Below are 11,152 nucleotides of genomic sequence, written 5' to 3'. Positions count from 1 at the left end.
AAGGAAACAGTGGATCACATTGAACATTCTGACAAAGAACATTATTTACTTTATTAAGTGTATGGTACGACAATAACACATTTATTATTTGAAACAGAATATACGAGAGATTTAATCGTCCTTTGCGCTTCGAAATCGTAACAATTCTAATAAATGAATCTTGTTACGCTACTTTTTTAATCGCAACCGAAGAAAATATGCACAATATTTTGGCATAAAAATTTTGTATGGCACAATTTTAAGAGATCCCAATGTTCATGCACAAAATGGAGAAATGTGAGATTTCATGTCTTTGAAAAATTATTCATATCAAATATTTATACATAATTCGGTAGCTATATATTTATTTTTAAAGCAATAAAATAGGATATGGAAATAAGTTATTTTCACAAATATGCCGGTTGCCGAAAACTTGGAGAGAGAAAATTGGAATTGAGTTAGCAATCGGCTGGAGCCGAATTTCCGATAGCACTTTGAAAGCCAGCCACCTTTAGCTCAATTCCAGCAATTAAATATCCAATTTCACAATGTGCATGTTTCCATAAAGTGAGTACATAATTCAATGATAGAGGGTAATTGAAGTCGATCAATATACTTGACCCGTTATAAAATTCCTCTTGGTAATCATCAAAGGACGAATAAAGCAGTTCATGCTTAAAGTTTGCGTCACCGCCACCTTTGTGTCTCTCTTCAGCAGTTCCTTCGAGACATGGAGATCAGGCAGCTTTCATCCATTGACGTGTAAACTTAGAGGCAGAATAACATCCAACGGCCAAACATCCAACGAGACACGGTAGAATTAATTTCTGCAGTGACTCTTAACTCTAATGCCATGGATTTTGGTGGCTGTAGCCCACCAAAACTGACTCATTCGCATACAGATGTCTTTCTAAAAGGAAAATCGAAATCTTTTAGTTTGTGAGAATAAATTTCTATTCATTCGGAATATTCTGTGAACTTTAACTTTGTGCTTAAATTGATTTTGGCAATGTTATTATTTAGGTAGAATTGGAAAGACTGTTACGTTCATAATTATTATCAGATTGCCTTTTAGAAACTTTAAATGACTGTGGGTATTGAGGAGGAATTAAATGACAAGCATAAATGGATATGAAATTATTCTAGTTTCCTCAGATTAGGCTTTTTCTTGTTCCTTGTAGGGTAACTCTTCAACTAAAAGCTGAATATTTACTTGATGCTCTGCAAGTAGAAAACAAATTTAATTGAACCCAGCAGACTTGACATAAATGGGCACCTACCTCTTTGGTAACGCTTTACACGAATGTTAGAACACATGATTTGGAGATCGAGAAGCAAGGATGAAGGGAAAGGAAGCACTAGAATTTTTGAAATGGAGGGATTTATACTCGTATGCCCCTACGCACTGACAGGCGTCAATTTTTGCGTTTTCACATTGAGTTGGGCGGGCAGCTCCGAATACGGAGCGGAGCGAAGTGCCTCTCTGCTCCTCTGCTCGTTGCTTCATCAATCACCCGAAGGTCCTCGGTTTGAACCTCCTGTCTCCCTTTCTCATGCTCCAAAGACCTGTCCTCCATATCCATATTTCATTCCGCCCACGCTTACCATCGCAGTGTCTTCCAGATCGGGAGCTAAGATATCATAAATTTAAACTCCATGAAGCAAAAATTGCAGAGGTTCGTCCTGGTTGACATATATATTTTTACACAGACACATACCCATATGTATGTGTGTAGGGGAGCAAGCGTATGTGTGTATATATATATATATATATATATATATATATATATATATATATATATACATATATATCGTAAAGCTCATCTTCCTTTAGAAACTTAAATTGTTTCCACTCTAAATTTAACCCCTCCCATCAGGCTAATATTACAAAGGAAGTTGATTATTAATCAAAACGTTAGGACATTCTTGTGTTTAGATCAACCATTCGAGGCCATCTTGTTTAGATTCAAACCTTCCGTCATGCCAGATATGACTTCTTTTACCGACCCCCAATTCTTTTAACTACAAAAATGACTGTCGGTCAGATGTCCACACTCAGATCAATCTTTTAAAGGGAGTTTAATGATTCATCCCCGATAGTCATTTTGCATTTATAATAAGTATTATTAATGGTAATCGATCGGCTAGCGTAGGATGTGTTTGGCCTCACTCTGCTACGATAATCTCTAAAGTGGTTCCCGCTGAATACCACATGACATCCGGAGAAATATTATTGCCTAGCGTTCTCCCTGCTATCAAAATTGTACAATTCAAATTTTCCACTCTTCTGCGCACACTTTCATATTAAATACCTCCACAAATATACAAATTCAACTTTCTTTCTATGAACAAGTTTCCGCGCCGTCAATTTCAACAACCCCTCCGTGGGAAGGCTGCTTTGCCTGGCACGGTTCGTCTCGCTAAACAGTTTAATAATTTATTTGAGGCAAGAATATTTTCTTCATTGTTTCCTCAAGATTAATCATTTCCCACGCAAGTTAGGTTACAAGTTTATGTTTAAAAATCCTGCTGAGATGGCATTGATTTACCCCTTAATATTAATTTTTATATGCAGTCCAAGTGAAGACTAAAGGTTCATTTAAATAGCCATATAGTCCACATCATGGAGCATACAAAAATGCGAAAATTGCAGCAAAATTCGGTGCGGGCAAATCGCCGTTTAACTGTTAGGGAGATAGCCGAGGAAGTGGACATTAGTTTTGGATCATGTCAGACAAATTTGACAGACATTTTGGGCATGACGCGCGTCGCATCAAAATTCGTCCCGCGGGTGCTTACTGATGAACAGCGTAAAAACGTGAGGACATTATCAGGAACTCCTGGATCGAGCCAATGTTGACCCAAAGTTTCTTAAAACCTTATCTAGGTTTCATAAGTAAAAATCAACCTTGTAAGGGCGTCATTTCGACTTTGTTGCGGACATTAAAACTATTTTTACAGCGGAACTGAAGAGGATCCCAAAGGCGGCTTACCAGGCAAGGTTCAAGAGCAGGATGAAACGCTGGCAAAGGCGTGTCGTCGGCCTAGACATGTACTTTGAGGGCGATAAGTTCGATTACGCCGTATCCGTCGATATAAACACGTTAAAAAACCAGTCCCCTCTTTTTTTCATCACACCTAGTATGTGAAAACAAAAAGGAGTTCAAAAGATTTGCCTTCCAGCCGTATCTCAACGTCCTACTATGCTCTGCGAATGGAACGAGCCAATCGATATGTTCAGGTCCTCAGCAACTTCTCTAACAGTGATTCGACGATTGGCCAACACTATTTTCTTCACTTCATCAATATTTTCGTCTGTTGCTGACGTACTCGGGCGTCCGGCCCAATTTTCGTCGTTCACATCATCGCGGCCCTCTGAGAAAATTTTGTACCACCTATAAACGTTGCTTCGGTCCAAGTTAGCTTCTCCATATGCCACACTCAACATTTGGAATGCGTCTGCGGACTTAATTTCGTTTTCCACACAAAATTTGATACAGATTCTATGATTCAATTTTTGGAACAGGCAAAATTTGAAGTCAAGCGAAAACACATCCAAGCATAACAGCTGGCAACAATTAACTGAGCATTCAAAATGGCCGAACTTTTCGGCATAAATGAGAAATATAAGTACCAGCATAGCGGCGAGGTTATTCCATAAAGTTATCTTAAGGCAGGCAATCAAGGTTATTTGGAGAAGTTTTTCAATCCCAGATCTCCCCTCAAGGGAATATAAGACAAACTATTCAGGAATTGAAGCCTATTAAATTAAAATTATTTGCTATTGAAATGTGAGAATTGTTAGGATACATAAATCAAACATGGCTAGGCTATAAAAAGCAAGAATAAACTGAATTTTGTAGATCATTATGGTGATTTCTTTGGTGCATTCATCATATAAATTCAAGACCTCACATTCTTCACACCTATGTAGAAAGTGTAAAGTTCAGCGATGCCAAATTTGATAAAAATATTGCCCCAATGTTAAACTATATAAATATAATTATGTGTGGGTCGCGGTAGTCCAGGGGTTGGAGCATTGGACTACAGACCGGAGGGTCCCGGTTTCAATTCCCGGGCAAAGCACTCTGGGCACCTGCAGCTCCACCCAAGCTATGTGATTTTACCAGATCATAGGTACCAGTATGGAACCAGATCTTCCTAGGAAACCATAACCGGCACAGGGAAAGGAACTAGCCCCCCTACCCTGATGTGTAAATTTCACACGCCGCCGGGCTTAGTACTGGGTGAAGTCTAACCATCACCTACCAAACCGACCTTCGGGTTGATTACTGTGGTTATGGTAAATAATGTATGTGGTTATACTATATATATAAAGCTACAGTAATCAACCATCAATGGTATATACGAGGGTCATCCGGAATGTAGTACCCGTTCGTGCCGCATGAAGTGCTGACGACGCGAGTAGCCGCTGGACGAGGTCAGATAGCTTCAGTGGCTTGTCTGCCTTCTCTGAGCCAAGTTGCGTGACGCTAGCATTGCCTGTGTTGTTTCTGTGATTGTTTACAATGTTTAAAAAAATTGAGAACGCCGCCAGTTGTGAAGTGAGGGCAGTGATTAAATTCCTCAATGCAAGAAACGTTCGCCCATGTGATATTCATCGCCAATTAAAGGAGGTGTATGGAGACAATGTAATGGACGAGTCGTCTGTTCGGCGGTGGTGTCGCAACTTCAACATGGGGAGGAGGAACACACACGACGATGAGCGTTCGGAGAGACCGTCTGTCATTACAGACCAACTGGTGAGCTCAGTTGACGAATTCGTGAGGAACGATCGGCGCGTCACAATTGATGACATCTGTGAGCATTTTCCCAATGTTTCTCGAACAATTGTTCATGAAATTGTTAAACACCATCTGCATTATGCAAAAATTTGTGCAAGATGGGTCCCTCGCGTATCTCAATGAGCTGGCGGCGAAGGACTATGCAGCAGGAATACAGAAACTTGTCACACGTTATGACAAATGCCTTAATTTGTTTGGAGATTATGTTGAGAAGTAGTTTAAAGTATCCTCTTTCAAATAAAATTTTTTATGTTTGTTAATATTTACTTTTGTGTCTTTATTTCACGAACGGGTACTACTTTCCGGATGACCCTGGTAGATTTGCATGTATGTCTTGATTTTGCAAGTGGTTTTGTTCTCTTTTACAGGTGGTGACCTATCATCTCCCGTCAAACGTCCTTGCGGAATCTCGCGGGTAATTATGTGGACGTAGGTATCGATTGATTTCAATCGAAGTACTTATTCAGGGTATTCCAGGTCCAAATTGACTAGTGAACTCATATTACCCACCGGTCGAAGTATACGTGCACGTATGTGTATCCGATACTTCATTGCATGTATTTATTAGCCTTAGAAATTTAAAAGCTAAAATTCTCTGATTTAATTGTTTACTCATATTGTTGTAGCCGAGAAATTACAATCGTTTGGATAGTTTTGTTAATTAGTATTAATTTATTTTCAGGAACACTTTCGTTTTTTTGATATTCATTATTATTAATCTGCATCAATAAATTTATCTAAAAAGTATTCTATTACTGGTACTTTTGAAAGATTTTTCTACAAAACAATACGTGCTATATGTGTATGTATATATATATATATATATATATATATATATATATATATATATATATATATATATATATATATATATATATATATATATGTATGTATATATATATGTATGTATATATATATGTGTATATATATATATATGTATGTATATATATATGTATACGTATATATATATATTATATATATATTATATATATATATATATAATATATATATAAAATATATATATTATATATATATATATATATATATATATATATATATATATATATATATATATATATATAGACATATATAACCCTACCATAAAAACCAAAAACACAGTAATCAACCCGAAGGTCGGTTTAGTAGGTGATGGTAGAGTTCGTTCTTTGAAAAGAGTTTTTCTTCTACTTTTGTATTCCCTACATTTTTTCTTTTTTAAAGCTAACACAATACAGGTATATTATGCGTACATTTGAACACCTGTACATTTTTGAATTTCTGTGGACATACTACTGCAAAGGTATTTCGATCACGAATTTCTCTGATTTTCGGAATATTTTATCAACAAATATATTTTTTGTTTAACAGATACATTTAAAGTTAGTTGTAAAAAGTTTAGTCTAATGATCTACTCCTGAAGTACCGCGTCCCATATATAGTATGTTTTTCCTATAGGTAAAAGTTACCAATGATTTTCAAGTGGTGTAACGAGGCTTGTATAAAAGTTTATAAAAACAAGAAAAGGTAAAACCTCGCCCAAGGAATAGTTAAAATGGTTTGAGAATCTATTTTCCTGGCGTATCTCGTGGCAAAATCAATGCGCGATAATTTATTTCCTCAATTACAGAAAATATAAAAGTTAAATGATCTACCATTCTTGATATTATGCATTTCAATTTCTGGCAAAACACGCACTAAAAGATAAACATAATCCTAGTTAATTGATTAAAAAAGAAGAACAACAATTATAAACATTTTAAAGCTACTTTTTTAGTAGCTTTGTTTGGTAAACACAACAGTTTCAGATATCATTTTGTGAAATTCCTTCATGATGAGGGTAAACAAGAAACTTAACACTTCCACAATAAAGTTTTAATATTTCACGACCATTGCTTGCGATATGCGCATGCGATGCTGCGCATATCGCATTCGCAGCATCGCATGCGCATATCGCAAGCGATGTTCGTGAAATATTAAATCTTTATTGAGAAGTGCAAAGTTTCTTGTTTACCCTCATCAGCATCGTTTGTTTAAACACTTGCCTTTTTTCTATCTACACATTTCCCTATGGCATATTTCAAAAACGAAAAAGATGAACTATTTAGGTTAGAAAATCTTTGATGCAAAATGAAATTCTTAGAAAAATAATAGCGGGGAAAAATAGGGGATAATCCAGCAAGGAAGACCAAGAGGTCAAATAGCATATATAAAGGAGAGCAAACAACAGCAAAAGCTATTGGGGAGTGCGGGAATCGGCATTGAATAGAGAAGCATGGTGGCAACAGTACAAAAACTTTGGAAAGTTGTAATGATGATGATATTTACCAAAAGTAAAGGCTCTTTCTTAATGGAAAATCGAAAACTAACTTAATACCAACGTTATTTTAATAAAGCTTATATTCTCCATATTTTCAACCGCAATCAATTGTTTTTGTAATCTCTGTTGGTATTTACTTGCCAAGCACGGACATATATCATTATTATCACATATCTTTTATCAATATCAACTCACCAATACCAAATTTTCTATCTGTATCATCGACCATTTGACGATTAAATGGATGGGAGAAATTTCATTTTAAACACTCTTTTTATGCCGAAGTGCTATTCTTTCTACTTTTATATTACCTGCCCGAGTGAAAACCCTCAAACCCCAGGTAGTTTTGACAGACAGCTTGGACGTCGAATAAAATCCCACCATTCTCCCGGGCAAACTTCCATCTTAAGCTCTTCCTGTCTTCGGGCAAGCTAGAGTATCCCCGAGGGGATCCGCACAGCAGTCGAGACAAGCGCTCCGCAGGGCTCTTCCCACTCCCGAAAAGAAATCGTCCCATACTCACCCTTCCACTTGTCCCCCACCCACTCCGTCATTCGTGTGGAGTATCTCCCCCCACTAGTCCGGCCTCCATTCCCAGGTCCAAACAACCCACCCCGCAGACGGCGCCCCGGAGATTTTATAGAGACCTTAACTGCCGTCCGCGGTCGTTCGGAACGGAACGAGGCAGTCACCGTGACACGGCGAGGTCAGCCTCTGCTCTCATCGCGGAGTCACCAAATCGGCGTGGGGGGATGAGGGCATACACAGATGGAGGGGAGGCGTGGTCCCCTAGTTTCGTATCCAACGGGAGGCGAAACGGGGGTCCTTCACACGTGAACATCCGAATGACCCCTCGAGGATTCATTTCATCCAAACCCTCTTACCGCCCCCTACACAACTACCCGCCCCCATCAACTCTTACGAGTAAAAAAGGCTGTGGGAAGAAAATAACGAGAGGGACGTACGTTCAAAATCCATTCGTTTTTTCGCATCCCGGGTTTTTTTTACGATCAGATTTTCCTCTCCGCGGGCAGGGCGCGGGGGCCTTATATCTCGTGGCTTAATTACTTTTACGTCTAGGGATGTAGAAGGGCGAAGGGAATTATTTCGACCCCGCAGGGTTTCACATCTATCTCCCCCTTAGTTTATTCCTCGGCTTATTGTAGCACCTCCCTCCGCCTTCAATATCCCTGCGTGATACAGGTTTCAACGCCTCGCGGTATTCTTTACGCCCAGGAAGCCTTTGCACCGTGCGCATTAGTATTTCGGGGAATTTCGCAGCAGCGGACGCTCTGCGGGAATCTAGAGCGGCGGGCTCTCTTTGCAAGGAAGATATCGGAGTGATTTGGCAGGCAGACCGCCCCCGACGGTATCTGCTTATTTCTTCAACACTAGACTAACCTTCTTAATACCCTCCGAATCTTGCAACCTCTTCGAAAGTCCTGATGGGAAATACAAGTTGATTATAGCGCGTAGGACCGGAGGACGGGGGTGGACGGAGCTGTCCGCATCCCTCCCGTCGACTCCATACCAGTCGGACCCTCCGACATTCATTGTCCCCGCCCATTCGGCCGCCTCCTTGTCATCCCCTGGGACCGCCCACACGCACCTGGCTCGCAATCTAGCGAGCCAGCCGCGGCTCTTGTCCCTTAGTAATTTTCCTAAATTACATTCTCCACGAAGTAGAGTCTAATGGGCGAGCGGCGTGCTTCGACCAACTGCTAACTCCGGTGAACAATACAGGTTTCATTACGGAAGCCCATGCTGTCGGGGTTGGGACGGACTGCATAGCGTTAACTCTCCACATTATTTCCGACGGAATTTTTTATCGACTTAATTTTCTCGGTAACCTAGTTATGAGTTGGAACAAACATTTTAATCTCAATCTCTCGCATTTCAACAGAGGAGGCAGTTTGTTTCAGCAGTTTCAAGGTGATAAGTAAAACCTTGCACCAGTTTGTTCCTTCGCGGTCACGCGAAGCACAGCTTCAGCACATAGGTTAGTAGCGAAGACTTGGGCACCTTCATTATTCTGATTAACTATACTGCCGACGCTTAAATGGCCAGGGAACATTATTTTATAGCTCCAATGGCACTCTTCCAAATGCCTTTATCACAACATTTTAAAAGATTTTAAGTTTTAAATTATGATTACTGGTCCACACAAGATACGGTGCGAAAATCGGCCAAGGTACTCTAACTGGAGTAAAATAAATTAAAAAACTTTTATAGTGTTCATTTCACCGATTATTTTTCTATCAAAATTGATAGTTTCATTAAGTCACGGTTAAAGTTAGAACTTGCGATAGTATTCTAGTATTAGTAGTCTTAATATTTCGATAATCGATTTAAACTTTCGTAAAAAATACTATCAAATTAATTTTGTCCCGTATAAGTAGGATATTTTATGCATCTTAAGATTTGAATAGATTAGCAACGTACATTATGAATGGGGATTAATAAAATTGAGGCTTTAATCAGCGACAGTGTACAAGGTGTAATCTAAAAGAGAGCGGACTGATTTTATTCTGCGTAAACCGTTCCACAGATCGAAATATGACACATTGCCCCTTTCAGCGACACATCTGACAACTAAAACGAGAGGTGTTGCCTTTGTTTGCGTCGAGTCTTTACGCTGCAGCGGTGGTACGTGTCTCAACCTGTTCGTTGCCGCGTGCAACGGCAGCAATGAAGGAGCTAGAGGAACAGCGTGTGTGCGAGAAATTTTGTTTCCAACTTGGCTAAAGCTCTACGGAGACCTTTGGACTGATCAAGCAAGCCTTTGTTAATGAAGCTATGAGTGGAAGCCAGCGTTTGAGTGGTAAAGTCGTTTTAAATCGGGTAGTACCTCGACAGATGAAGATTCGTGAACGGGCCGTGCGGCCTTCCACTTCGACAGACCCCAACCATGTCAAATTGGTGCGGGAAAATCGCCGTTTAACTTTTAGGGAGATAGCTGAGGAAGTGAATATTAGTTTTGGATCCCGTCAGACAATTTGACAGACATTGTAGGCATGACGCTCTCCGCATCAAAATTCGTCCCGCTGGTGCTGACTGATGATCAGAGGCAAAAACGTGTTGACATTTGTCAGGAACTCCTGGATCGAGCCAATGCCAACCCAGAGTTTCTTAGAACCACCGTGGCCGGTGACGAAACCTGAGTTTAAGGTTATGAAGTAGAGACATAGGCTAACTCTTCTCAGTGGAAAGGTCGTCATCCTCCGCGACCAAAGAAAGCTCGCATGTCCCGGTCAATGTGAAAGTCATACTTGTGTGTTTCTTCGATTGGCAAGGGCTGATTCATTACGAATACGTCTCTTGAGGTCAAACCGTCAACAAATATTTCTAGTCAAAGGTTATGAAGAAGCTGAAAGTCGCAGTGAGCCGAAAAAGGCCGGGTATGTGTAAAGCCAATGCATGGCGTTTTCACCGCGATAACGCGCTCGATTACACGTCGCTCATCGTGACAGAGTTTGTCGCGGGAACCGGAACTTACGTTTTCTCGCAGCCACCCTACTTTCCAGGCGTGGAAAGACTCCATCAGACTTTCTTTGTTTCTAAAGTTGAAAATCAACCTTGAAAGGGTGCTGATTAAACTCTATTGTGGACATTAAAACTAATTCTACGGCAGACCTGATGAGGATCCCTATGGCGGCTTACCAGGCAGGGTTCGAGAGCTTGAAGAATCGTTGGCAAATGTGTGTCGTCAGCCAAGGCACGTACAGGGCGGCAAGTTCGATTAAGCAGTATCCGTCGGAATAAACAAGTTTAAAAATCAGTCGTCTTTTTTTGAACACGCCTCGCACGGAAAACTAAATTTAGTACATGAATGTGCATATATCATGTAAAGGATTACAACTGTTAGTCTTTAATGTGTCGAAGCTTTGGATGATTAATTAGTTAAGATGCTATCGGCAAATAGAAAAATATTATGGTAAAAACAAACTTATGAAATTAGTTCTTTATTTTCAAGTAATAGCTGCTATTTTATTAAATCATAATTTGTGTTTGGTCTCTGAACTCTGAAAGATTTTAAGTCTGTACATAAACT

This window comes from Hetaerina americana, unplaced genomic scaffold (genome assembly GCF_022747635.1).
Source record: "Hetaerina americana unplaced genomic scaffold, ioHetAmer1.1.p SCAF_12, whole genome shotgun sequence".
NCBI classification, from domain to species: domain Eukaryota; kingdom Metazoa; phylum Arthropoda; class Insecta; order Odonata; family Calopterygidae; genus Hetaerina; species Hetaerina americana.
The sequence above is the reverse complement of the archived record's forward strand: the minus strand, read 5'-3'. Positions refer to the sequence as shown.